The sequence below is a fragment of the Chiloscyllium punctatum genome, unplaced genomic scaffold (genome assembly GCF_047496795.1).
Source record: "Chiloscyllium punctatum isolate Juve2018m unplaced genomic scaffold, sChiPun1.3 scaffold_225, whole genome shotgun sequence".
Taxonomy (NCBI): Eukaryota; Metazoa; Chordata; class Chondrichthyes; order Orectolobiformes; family Hemiscylliidae; genus Chiloscyllium; species Chiloscyllium punctatum.
In genome coordinates, this window is record NW_027309959.1 from 344357 (window position 1) to 358171 (window position 13815).

The 13815-nt window shown below is 44.0% G+C and overlaps 1 long non-coding RNA gene across 6 annotated transcripts in view; it reads left to right on the top strand.

Moving 5' to 3' along the window:
* LOC140472033 (uncharacterized) overlaps positions 1-13815 on the top strand; it is a 45770-nt gene that overhangs the window by 18357 nt on the left and 13598 nt on the right. For 3 of the 6 annotated variants that reach the window (XR_011957348.1, XR_011957346.1, XR_011957347.1), the window contains 4 exons: positions 1461-1567; positions 4260-4343; positions 7443-7529; positions 11208-11312. This is a non-coding gene — a long non-coding RNA (uncharacterized lncRNA). Of the gene's footprint in view, positions 1-767; positions 848-1460; positions 1568-4259; positions 4344-7442; positions 7530-11207; positions 11313-13815 lie in introns of those variants that run through there. The other 3 variants (XR_011957344.1, XR_011957349.1, XR_011957345.1) reach the window with 2 other exon arrangements.

Genomic DNA, 13815 nt, shown 5'->3' on the forward strand with positions numbered 1-13815 from the left:
GGGAACATTCATTTTAGAAAATGTAAAGAATTTTTTCTCTCAATGAATGGTTAGAATTTTCTCGCCCAAACAATTGTGAAAGTTAAATGTGGGAGGGGAATGGTTGGGTTACTCTTCGGAGGGTTGTTCTGGCTTGTTGGGCAGAAAGGCCTGTTCCCACATAGTAGGGAATCTGTGACTCTGTCTCAAATTATTTTAAAAGAGGGCAGATAGATTTTTGAAATATTGAGCAGTTGAGGGCTATGCGGATCAAGCATAAAAGAGGTGTTGAGGTCTGGATTGGCCCAGCCATGATCTGATAGAATAGGGGAAGAAGGTGAAGGCAATGAATGCCCTACTCCTGCTCCGATTCCTTGAGGCTCCGTTTCATGTTTTTTGTTTCTAAAGAAGAGCATGATATAATGTGCTAAAGATCTCAGATGTTGTGAAAAGCAGTGAAAATGGTGTGTTTATGTACAGGTTCAGATGGCATTGATTCATCAATCACAGCTATACAGTCATGAGTGGGAAGGCAATTCCCTCCGTGAATAAAGGAAATCTACTGCAGAGCTCACACACAGGGAATTCCTACCCTCAGTAAACTCTCCCATCACATTACCCAACATGTCTGCAAAAGCAGGACACACTGCGCATGCTCTAGCCAACAAAGTGACCCGCGGGTGATTGATATCAGCGCCGGACCAATGAAAGAACGGTGGGCGGATCTGGATGACCGAAAGGGATGTTGGTCCTCCAACCAATCAAAGTGAAAGAAAGGCGGTGCTAAGCCAAACCATGTGATCACCCTCGCGCGCGGCGCAGAGTCTCTGTAATGAATGTTTGGGAAGTTATGGAGAGAAAGGATACGGTAAGAAAATAAATAAACAGGGAAACGGGATAAAAACTGTGTTGCTATGAGCGGAGAAGTTTTACAAACAAATTGTGCACGTCGGAAAATACAAATTTGAACGTCTCAGTCCCGTGTTTGCAGTAAATTAGTAAATGCAGACCTGAGTGAGCGCCGCCATCTTTATTCGGGACAACGATTCACTGGACATGTGCGGAGCCGCCATCTTTGTAAGGGGCAAGGTGAAGCCAGGCGCATGTGCAGCCTTTCTCTCGGATAATGTCTTTGGGACCATAACAGCCAATACTGCTCTGATTCACCTCTGGGCTCCCTCATAACCACTTTGTCAATATCTAGCTTCCTCAGTCTCAAACCATGGGTGTATTTTTGGTCTGTTTACTATTGTATTATTACTTTTGTAAATGAGTTTTTCACTGCGGCCCAGCCCCTGACCATGTACTACTCTATTATCAGATTACTTTTTTCTTGAATATTTTTAACAGTAAAGAATTCTTTTTTCCAATAAGCGAGTGGATTTTCCTTCCATTTCTGACTATCAAATTCTGCACCATTTTCATTCCCTGTAATCTGTTTTGCACTCCCTGAATCATCAACTGTGTTTCTCCTTCCACAGATACCAGTGATTAATGCCAAAGTCCTGTTGCCTGTGAAGAGGGTGATGTTTGACTTTCATGTACAGCTGCAGTTTGTGTGGTGAAGGTGCTCCTAAAATATGGTTGGGTAAGTGGCATTATAGATTATTATTTCAGCAACAGTGATAATTTGAAAATAATGTCCAAATCAACAACAGTTTGTATTTTTATTATCATGCTTATAATTTCACAAAAGTACGATTGAGAACTTTAGACATAAGGCCATAGATGGAGATATTAGATCAGGTGACCAAAAGCATTGCCGAAAAGCAGGTTTTGAGGGATGTCTTAAAGGTGGAAAGCAGACCTGTGAGGTTTTGGCTGCGAATTTCAGACCATGCTGCTTCAGAAACTGTCGAAACAGCCACACAGGTGAAGTAATGAATTAACAAATGGTTGGGAATCTCGAAGAAAATGGGTTGTCGAGGTCTCAGTGTGTGTAGTACAGGGAGCTCGGGATTATTACAGCCAGAAATTAAATCAAGTGTGAGAATTTTAAATTGAGGGATATTGGCCAGGTGCTGGCAAGTGAGACTAGATTGGGTTGGAGTATCTGGTCGGCATGGACGGGTTGGACCGAAGGGTCTGTTTCCTTGCTGTACATCTCTATGGCTGTATGCTGTTGATTATAATTAGGAGCCTTTTGATGAATCAACAAGCAGAGATTTCGACTTTCTTGAGATGACAGGGAGATTGAATGTGGGAAGCTGGCCCTGAGTGTGTTTGGAAAATGAAGTCTGGAGACAACACAAGGTGGATGATACAAGGGTAGAATCAGCTTGAAATAGTGGTCTTGGAGTCGGACCGGGCTGTCACCCTCACCTCACCTCTGGGATTCAGCTGGTTGCCTGATTGTGAATCAGGGCGGTAGCACAATCGGGAGCTGTGTGGCTCTGGTGGAGCCTAAAATGAGTGTCGCTGAGCTGACTGTTGCTGAGCAGCTGCTGCTTGGTAGCCCTATTGATGACATCTTCCATCACTTTACTGCTGGCCGAGTGTGCACTGATAAATGGAAATTGGCTGGGTTGGATTGCCCTGTGTTTTTGTGTTGAAGATCCCTGGGCAATGTTCCACATTGTCGGTAGATGCCAGTGCTGGCTTGGTGGGTGGCAAGTTCTGGAGCACAAACCATTAGTATTATTGCCAGAATATTATTGCCCGTAGCCTTTGCACTACTTAAGCATTTCTTGATGTTATTCAAACTCAACTGAACTGGTTTAAAACTCACATCTGTGATGTTGGAAACCACTGGAGAAGGCTGAGATGGATCATCCCACTTTACACTTCTGGCTGAAAATTGCAGCAAATGCTGTCATCTTATCTGGTGCATGGATGTGTGAGGCCCCTCCATCAGTAAGGGTGGGGATATCTGTGATGCTTCCTGCAGTGAGTTGTTTAATTGTCCATCACCGTTCACAACTGGGTGTGGCAGAACTGCAGAGTTCCAATCTGTTCCATTGGATGTAGGATCACTTAGCTTTGTTGCTTGCTGCTGATGCTGTTTGATATGCAGGTAGTTCTGTTTTATGGCATCACCAGGTTGGCACTTCATTTTTAAGTCTGCCTGGTGCTTCTCATGGCATGCCCTCCTTTCCTGTCCATTGTGATGGGTGCGAGCAGGATTTACAAACCCATGAGATTACAGATTGTGCTGGAGTACAGTTCTGCTGCTGTTGATGTCCCACAGTGCCTCATAGATACCCAGTTTTGAGATCCTACATCTCTTCGAAGTCTGTCTCATTTAGAACCTCCACTTAACACAATGGAAGTTTTTCTCAACTTTAAGGCAAGACTTTGTCTCCAAAAGGAATGTGTGATGGTCGCTCTTACCGATACTGTCATAGACAGATGTATCTGCAACTGGTCAATTCATAACAATGAGATAAAGTATGTTTTTCCCTCACCACCCACTGTTGAGCAGCTATGTTCTTTAGGACCTGGCCAGCTCAGTCAGTAATTCTGTTGCAGAGTTAATCTCGATTGTGGACATTGAAATCCTGTACCCAGAGTACATTTGACACCATTTTATTGCCTCGGTGCTTCCTCCAAATGTTGTTCAACATGAAGGAGAAGTAATTCATCAGCCAAGCAAGGACGGGATGTGGTAATCAGCAGTAGCCATGAGACTTCCTGGTCTCCGGAGCCAATGCTGTGTACTCCCAGGGCAAATCCTCCCTCTCTATACACCACTGTGCCACCACCTCTGCCTGGTATGTCATGCCAGTGGGACAGGACATATCCAGAGATTTCAGGACAAAGTGAAGATTGCAGATGCTGGAGGTCAGAGTCAAGAGTCTGGTGCTGGAAAAGCACAGCAGGTCAGGCTGATGAAGGGCTTAGGCTCGAAACATCGATTCTCCTGCTCCTCGGATGCTGCCTGACCTGTTGTGCTTTTCCAGCACCACACTCTCGATATCTAGGGATGGTGATGGTGGTGTCTGGTCATTGTTTGTAAGGGATGATTCCGTGAGTTTGACTGTGTCAGGCTGTTCCTTGACTAGTCTGTGAGACAGCTCTCCACATTTTGGCCCCAAAAACCATATGTTAGTGAGGAGGATGTTGCACTATCGAGAGAGCTGATTCTGTGGTTGTACTTTCTGGTGCCTTGTTAGTTGCCAACTGGTCCATCCAGTTTCATTCCTGTGTTGAGACTTTGCAGTGATTAATACAGTGAGTAGCTGGCTGGGCCGCAATCAGGTCGGCAGGATTTTTTTCACCATTGACAATGGTTTCATGGAGATCAGGAGATTCCTAATACGTTGTTTTTTTCTTGAATTCAGATTCCACCATCTGCCAAGATGGGATTCGATCCAGGACTTCAGTCGTTTGTTTTTAATATTCTGGATAAAAGCTAAATACATCAGGTTTGATCACTCATTTTAAATATCACGAACCCTGGTTTTGTTTCTTTATAAAACACTGTCCATCATCCTGTCTCCTCCATCCTCCCCTCCAACAACGAGTGAGGAGCACATGGAGTTTCTCTGTCACTAAGACTGAGATAATCCGATCTGCTGTTTCTCTCCCTCCCACTAGCCCACTGAGCCAAACTGCCTCACGTGATGTTCCTGGTTTTTGTCCTAAACCTACATCTTTCTCCAGTCTCTTATCAAGCCTTATCAGAGCTCACCTTGACCCTTTACCCTAATCTCGCTAAACTCACTTTCCAACTCTCTTTCCTCCGCTGCCGCCTCATCACCCCCCCTCGCCAATTCATAGATATTGTTCCTTGTTCTGTCTGTTGGTCTTTTCTGGTTATGTCCTTCTCTCCCATTCTGTGAAAAACTGATATTTGACCTCACCATTGTTGGAAAATCCTGCTCCATCTCCATTCTCCCTTTGCTTTCTGAATTCCTTGCATTTGGTGTCCCTCAACGATCTATCCTTGGTCTCTCCTGTATCTCACGTACATAGTGCCAGGAGGTGATATCATCCAAAAACACTGTGTTAGGCTTGACATGTACACTGACGATACCCAGCTCGCTCTCCCCATTATCCCTCTCCATTACTCCACTGTTACTCAGTTATCAAACTGCTTACCACATTCCCACTACTCAATTAGCTGCAATTTCCTCCAATGAAACATTGTCAAGGTTATACCCGTTGCCTTACTGCTGAGCCCCTGCCTCCCACTGGGAACTCTGAGGCAGAACGACACTCTCAACAATATTGCTGTTATATCTGACCCCAAGGTGACCTTCTGATCAGACATCCACACAATCACAGCACCAGGAAATCCAATCTCTTAAACGTTGCTTTTCTCCACCTCACCCCAGCTCCATTGCTACTGAAATCCCTTACCCACGTCTGTGTTCCCTTATACTTGAATCCAAAACAGAACTCTTGATTCCGTAACTCAGAATATTGTTTCAGACTCCCCTCTCAGTATTTACCCTCGGACACATCCTCTCAGTATTTATCCTGTCAAACCCCTTAAGAATCCCATCTGTCTCAATGAGACCACCTCTCTTTCTCCAAAATCCAGTGAGTAGAGTTCCAAACTTTTCAGCCTTTATTTAAAAGATAATCCCTCCAAACCAGGGATCATCTCATTGAATCTTCCCTGAAATGCCTCCAATAAAGTGACACATTTCCTTATCTAAAGGGACCAAAACTGCTCTCATTACTGCAGATATGGTGGTCTCACCAGCACTTCCACACGTTACTCTCAGGTATATACTCCAAACTCTCATACTGAAAACTTTTGAAACAAACATTCGATTCCCCTTCCTGATTCCCTGTTGTAACTGTGTGGTAGCTTTCTGTGTTTCCTGAACAATTACCCCTGGTCCCTTTGTGGTGCAGCTTTCTACAGTTTCCACCATTTAAATAGTACTTTGTTCTTTTATTATCTCCTCCAAAATGAGCAACTTCCCATTTTCCCAAGTTACACCCCATCTGACAACTTGTTGCCCCCTTCTCCTGTGCATCTCTCTCTTTTCATATTCCTCTTAGACCTTTACAGTTATGCCTTTTCTAGGAGATATTCCCCCCCCCCCCCTTCCCATTCTTCCAAACATTTACTGGGAGCACTGGGCAGTGGGAAGCAGACAGTGTTACTATCTTTTTAGGGATACGCTTTGGAGTGATTGAGAAGATCTTCCTACCCATTTGTCAGGATGGAGACAACTTGCCCATCGTTTGGCATTAGCCTTTCACACCCATGCCTTATTGATGAGGCAGAGCGGCAGCACGGAATGAAAGAATATAAAGTAATTCTTGTTCCCCATATCTCACTGACCCTTGGATCATTTTCTCCAATGTGTCAAAGAACTGCTGTGTTCAGTCACATGAGATCTCAAGTTGGAATCTCCTAGAAACCCACAGATTTCCCTCTGAGTTGACTGCTGATGTCCTCTAGGGTAATATGTACAGTAATCCTGGGCCACAAGGAGGGGATGATGTGAGTTTCTAACTTGAACTGATAGTGACAGATTTTATAAACTTGTATTACGGGATATTACAGGTGGACATTCAGATGGTAATCTCAGTAAATATTCTGCTAAACTCTGATTGAATTACTCAGTACATCAGGATCTGGATATTCGCATTGTGTGTGTGAGTATTGTGTTCCAGATCAATCCAATTTGCTGCTTAAAAATTCTCCTTTGAATCATCGCATTCTCTCAAAAGGTCTCCCCAAACCTTCAATGTGTCATGTAATCCTTTTATGATGACCTGATGAGTGTAAGGTTTATTATTCGAATGTGTAATTTTTGTATAAGGATGTCTCAGAGAGGGAGCAGAATATTCTTAAAGGGGAGAATAACCATTTTGAGGGGAGGCTGTTGTTTATCGCTGTCAATGACATAGGGATAGAAGAGTTCACATTATTGGATCACTGGAATCTCTTGTGGGGTAGAATTGACCTCCATCAGAAGGATGGATTGTACTGGCACTGGAAGGGAACAGTGGCTAGTGCTATTCAGGAGGCATTAAACCAGTGAAGGAATGTGGGTAAACCCAGAGAGAGAGTGAGGGAAGAGCTAAGTATGACGCTGGTACAGTTCAGACATCAAACAGTCAAGGCAGACAAGGGCAAGGAACAGAATGAGCAGTTATACTGCATATGTTTCAATGCAGGGGGCAGAGGAGCTCAGGGTATGGTTTTGAACATCGCACTGGAATATTATAGCAATTACAGAGGCATAACTTAATGATGGATAGGACCAGCAGCTTAATGTTCCAGTGTATAGATGCTATAGCAAAGATATAAAGGGGGCAACAGAGCAGGGGGATAACATTACAGCTGGGCTTCAAGAGGGTATTCCTGGGAGTACATCCAGGCAGAACTGAGAAATAAGAAAGGGATGATCTCCTTATTGGGATGGTACTATTGACCGCCCTCCCACTTCCCCAATCGTCAGCAGGGAGTTGAGAAGCAAATTTACTAAGAGATCACTTATCTGTAAGAATAGTATGGTTGTGTACAAGACTTGACCTTCTTTGTTGTTCATTCACAGGATGAGGGTATCACTGACTGGGCCCAAAGGGCAGTAAAGAGTTATCTACATTGCTGTGGCTCTGGAGTCACATGTAGGCCAGACCAGGTAAGGATGGCAGATTCCTTCCCTGAAGGATATTAGCGAATCTGATGAGGTTTTTTTTCGGAATAATCAACAATGTATTCGTGGTCTTTAATAGATTCTTAATTCCAAATTTTTATTGAACTCACATTCCACTGACTGCCGTGACGGGATCCAAACCCTGGACCCCAGAACGTTATCTGGGTGTCTGGATTATCCATCTAGTGATAATCTCACTAGGCCATTTGGCAGGGTGAGTGACTGAGGTATCCGTGGGGCAGCACATCAGCACCAAAGATCCCATGGTCTCTGCAGAAGATAGAAAGGGCTGAGGAGGGAGATATATCCCTGGTGGTGGGGTCTGACTGTAGGTAGCAGACATTGCAGAGGTTAATGGAGATTAGTGGGTGGCAGGTGAGGACCGGGGGATTACATTCTTATTGTGGTTGGAGGGGTTGGGGGGGGGGGAAGGCAGAGGTACAGGAAGTGGAGGATATGCGTTGGAGTGCATTGTTGATCAAGTGGGAGGGAAATGCGGTCCTTGAAAGAGGAAACCTTTCTGGGATGTCCTGGAGTGGAATTGCTTCTCCTGGGAGCAGATATGGCAGGGACAGAGGAATTGGGAGTACAGGATCACGTTTTTACAGGAATATACTCGAGGGTAATCAGGAGAGCAAAAAGGGGACTTGAAATATCTCTAGGAAATAGTTTAAGGAGAATACAAAGAGTTTCTACAAATACTTTAAGCATAAAATAATAACCAGACAGAGAATAGGACCCCTTAAAGATCAACAAGGCCATTTATGGAACAACAGGATGTGGAAGAAATACTATGCTATTCTATTCTACAGAGTTTGGACAAATAAGTAGTGATAACTTGAAAAGTGTCTATATTACAGAGGAGGAAGTACTGGATGTCTTAAACAGTAGCAAGGTGGATAAATCCCTGGGACCTGATCAGGTGTATCCCAGAAATTTGTAGAAAGCTAGGAAGGTGTTGGCAGTGCCCCTCCCTGAGGTATTTATATCATTGTTTGTGACAGATGAGGTGCTGGAAGATGGGTGCCATTATTTAAAAAAGGTGGTAAGGAAAGGCCAGGGAACAAGAGAACAGTCAACCTAACGTCAGCGGTCGGTAAGTTGTTGGAAGGGATTCTGAGAGACAGTATTTACATGTATTTGGAAAGACGAGGATTGATTAGGGATAGTTAACATGGCTTTGTGTGTGGGAAATTCTCTCTCTCTAACTTGATTGAGTTATTTTGGAGATGTGACAAAGGTGATTGATGAAGGCAGACTGTGGACGTTGTCTATATTGACACTGAACCATGTTCCACAAAGCAGACTGGTTAGCAAGGTTAGATAACATGATATGTTCGGTGAACTAGCCATTTGGATGCAAAACTGGCTTGAAGGTAGGAGGCAGAGGGTGGTGATGGAGGGTTGCTTTGTGGACTGGAGGCCTGTGAGCAGCATTGTCCTGCTGGAATGGATATTGGGTCCTTAAATAAATGACTTGGATGTGAATATATGAGATATGGTATGTGGGTTTACAGAAGTTGGAGGTGTAGTGGACAATGAAGAAGGTTAGTTCAGAATGCAACAGTATCTTGACCAGATGGGCCATTGGAGCGAGGAATGGCAGACTGGGTTCAATTTAGACAAATGTAAGCTGTTGGATTTTGGAAAGGCAAATCAGAGCATGACTTGTACACTTAATGGTAAAGTCCTTGGGAATGTTGCTGAACATAGAGACCATGGAGTGCAGGTTCATTATTCCTTGAAAGTAGAGTCGCAGGTAGACAGACGAGTGAAGGTGGTGTTTGACATGCTTATATTTATTGGTCAATGCATTGAGTTCAGAAGCTGGGACATCAAATTGTGGTTGGACAGGACATTGATTAAGCCATTTCAGGAATTATGTTTTAAGTTCGAAATTCCCTGTTTTGGAAAGGATGTAGTGAATCTTGAAAGAGTTCAGACAAGATTTACAAAGACTTTGCAAGGGTTGGAGGATTTGGGCTACAAGGAGAGGCTGAATAGGCCAGGGTTAATTTCCCTGGAGAGTCAAAGACTGAGAGGTGACTTCATGGAGATTTATAAAATCATGAGGGGCATGGATAAGGTGAACAACCAGGGTGTTTTCCTCCCCAATTAGGTGGGTTCAAAACAAGATCACATTGGCTTACGTTGAGAGGGCAAAGATTAAAAACGGATCCAAGGGGCAAAGTTTTCAAGCTGTGTGTGGTGTATGTGTGGAATGAGCTGCCAGATGAAGTAGTGGATGCTGATACAATTACAACATTGAAAGGCATCCGATTGGGTACATGAATAGGAGGAGTTTCCAATGATACAGACCAATAACTGGCAAATGGGGCTCTGTTTGTTGAGGATTCCGAGTTGTCATGGACAAATTGGACCAAAGGTTTGTTTCTGTGCTGTACATCTCTATGACACTAATAAATGAAAATAAGATGTGTTCCTCTTTTGTGGAGAGCTAGTAGAAGCACAGATCATTGTTCTTGGAGCTGAGAAGGTTAAGCAGTGATTTTGACCAGGTGCAAATTTGTTTCTAGGATATCTAATCTGCAGAGAGAGGGGAATTGTTAACAATGTCGCAATCTTAGTAGCTATTTTCAGGTAATTGGCAAATAATGTGAATATGCTGGACACAGACTCAGCAGTTATTCATAAACATATTTAGAATTTTACTTTTTAAGGGAAGATTTGGGGGGCTATGGGCAAATAGGAAGGGAATTGGGACAGATTTGCAGCATCTCCAGAGGGAGAGGGTACATCCCAAATGGGCTGAATAGCCCCAGCCCCTGTGCTCTGTGATACTGCCCCATTGACTGTGAATGTTGAAGCTCATCCCAGGGCAGAGAGAGGGAGGATCCCACCACTCACCTCACAATGGGCCCTGATGATTGATGTCAGCGCAGGCCAATAGGGGGCAGAGGGCAGTACTGGAGGACCAGGTCGTACCAGTTTGTCCTCTAACCAATCGGAGTGAATGAGGGCATCCTCAAGGCTGGAACTAAAGAAAGGCACATATCACAGAGATCTGAGAAACTGGAGGACATGAGATAGGGAGCATTCTGTGGCTGGTGAGGAATTATATAAATAAGGAAGAGTTGTGAGGCTGGATGAAGTGACAGTGATCGGGAGAGTTGAGGATGGAGGAATTTAGAGTTAGTGAGGATTAGAGTCCTAATGTTATACAGCAAGGAAACAGGCCCTGTGGTCCAACCAGTCCATGCCGACCATAATTCCAAACTGAACTAATTGTACCTGCCTCCGCTTGGTCCACATCCATCCAAATATTTCCTAGTTATGTACTTATCTGAAGGTCTTTTAAATATTGTAATTGTATTCACAGCTACCACTTCCTCTGGAAGTTCATTTCACACGTATAATTTTTTTTAAAACCCTAATGTCTTTTCTCAAATCTTTCTAATTTCTTCTCAAAATGAATGCACCCGAGTTTTGAATCTCACTCTTCCCCCAGCTATTCACCTTATCTACACTCTTTCTGATTTTGTAAACCTCTAATAAGGTCACCCCTCAACCTCGTGCACGCCAGTGAAAAAAATTCCCAGCCTATCCAGCCTCTCCTTGGAACACAATCCCTCCATTCATGGAAACATCCTGGTAAATCTCTTCTGAACCTGCTCCAATTTAATAACATCCTTCCTATAACAGCACAACCAGAACTGGACAGAGTATTCCAGAAGTGGCCTGCCCAACGTCCTGTACATCCTCAACATATAGTCCCAACTCCTGGACTCAAAGGTCTGAACGATGAAGGTAAGTTTGCTAAGCACCTTCTTAACCACCCTGTCTACATGTAACACACACTTCAAAGACGTGAAGCCCTCGGTCTCTTTGTTCCCATATCACTACTCAAGGCCCTACTTTTATTGAGTGTAAGTCCTGCCTTTGTTTGTTTTGTCAGGATGTTATATTTTTCATTTATTCCAATCCAAACCATTTTTGAGTATAAAGGCAGTAGGAGTATAATTAAGAGGGGAATCAGGAGGCAAAAAAGGGGACGTGAGATAGCTTTGGCGAATAGGGTTAAGGATAATCCAAAGGGCTTTTGTAAATACATGAGGAACAAAAGGCTAACTAGGAAGAAAATAGAGACCCTCAAAGATCAGCAAGGCAGCCATTGTGTGGAGCTGCAGGCGAAGGGCGAGATAGGAAACAAGTATTTTGCATTAGTGTTTACTGTGAAGAAGTACATGGGAGATATAGAATGTGGGGAAATAAATGGTGACATCTTGAAAAATGTCCATATTACAGAGGAGGAGGTGGTGCTCAATGAGCAGCTAAGGAGCTGGTGCAGGGGAAAAGGATTCACGTTTTTTGGATCATTGTGATCTCCTCTGAAGTAGAGTTGACCTGCATAAGAAGGATGGATGGTACCTGAATTGGAAGGTGTCTAATATCTAGGCAGGGAGACTGGCTGGTGATACTCGGGAGGCATTAAACCAGTGAGGGAGTGGGTGTCAACCCAAGAAGATAGTGAGAATAGAGGTATGTCTGAGGCTGGTACAGTTCAGAAGTCAAATAATCAAGGCAGGCAAGGGCAAGGCACAAAATGAAGTCGGACTGAGCAGTTGCACTGCATTTACTTCAATAGAAGAGGCCTGACAGGGAAGGCAGATGAGCTCAGGGTGTGGTTTTGAACATGGCACTGGGATATTATAGCAATTACAGAGGCATCACTCAGGGATGGATAGGACTGCCAGCTTAATGTTCCAGGGTATAGATGCTATAGGAAGAATAGAAAGGGGGACAAGAGAGGAGGGGAGTGGCATTTTTGATTCGGGATAGCATCATGTTTTTGCTTAGGGAAGATATTCCTGGGAGTACGCCCAGTGAAGTTTTTTAGGTGGAACTAGAAAGTAAGAAAGGGATGATCACCTTATTGGGATTTTCTGCAAGGATTTCGTCCGGGTGCTCTGGTTCCCTCCCACGGTCCAAAGATGTGCAGGTTGGGTGGATTATCCAGGTTGAATTGCCCACAGTGTTCAGGGATGTGTAGGTTGGCTGGCCCTGGGAAATGCAATGTTACAGGGGGAGGTTAGGAGGCTCTCCAGGTCAGTATCAATGTGATGGGCTGAATGACCTACTTCCACACTGTTGGGAGTCTCTAATAATTCTACTAGTTTTAAAATAGTTACAGAAAACAATATACAAGATCTAAACGTTAAGGTTCTGAATTGGACAAAGGCCAATTTTGATGGCACAAGGCAAGAACGTTCATCTGGCCCCTCAAGCCTGCTCTGCCATTCAATAAGATCAGGGCTGATCTTTTCATGGCCTCAGCTCCACATTCCCGATCTCTCACCACTACCCTTAATTATTTTCCTGTTCACAAATCTACATTTTGCCATAAAGGCATTCAAGTTGATAACGTCAAATGCTGCACTCGGCAGGGAATTCCACAGATGCACAACCCTTTAGCTGAAGAAAGCTCCTCCTGAACTCAGAATAAATCTGCTCCCCCTTATTTTGAGGTAATACTCTGTAGTTTGACCCGCCCCCAGTGGAAATAGCCTCCCTGCTTCTGTCTTATCTGCTCCCTTCATAATTTTATTGTTTCCTCTCCAACCTCCCATTCTTCTAAATTACAATGACTATAGAACCAGTTTTCTCAATCTCTCCACATACACCAACCCACAACTCCCAACTCAAACTAGTGAACCTCCTCTTTACTCCCTCCAGTGTCAGTACATACTTTCTGAAGTAAGGAGACCAAACCTGTACACAGTACTCCAGGTGTGGCCTCCCCTGTAGAGTTGCAGCATAACCATCCCTCTAGCAATGAAGGACAATATTCCCTTCACTGCCATAATTACCTGCTGCACCTGCAAACCAACTTCCTGTGATTCATGCACAAGGACACCCAGCTCCCTCTGCACAGCAGCATGCTGCACGTTTTCACCATTTCATCCTCAGTTTGCTGTGAGTCCGACCAAAATGGATGACCTCACATATCCCAACATTGAACTCCATCTGCCAGATCCTTACCCACTCACTTAACCTATCTGTATCCCTGTGCAGACTGACAGTGGCCTCTGCAGACATTGCTCGACCTCATCTTTGTATCAAATATGAACTCTGACACCGTACACTTGGTCCTCAACTCCAAAACATTTGTGTAAATTGCAAACAGTTGTTGTGCCAACATTAATCCAAACACCCGTTTATTCCCATTCTTTATTTTTTGTTGGTTAACCGATCCAGTATCAATGATAATACATTACCCACAATGCCATGCATTTTTACCTTATTCAGCAGC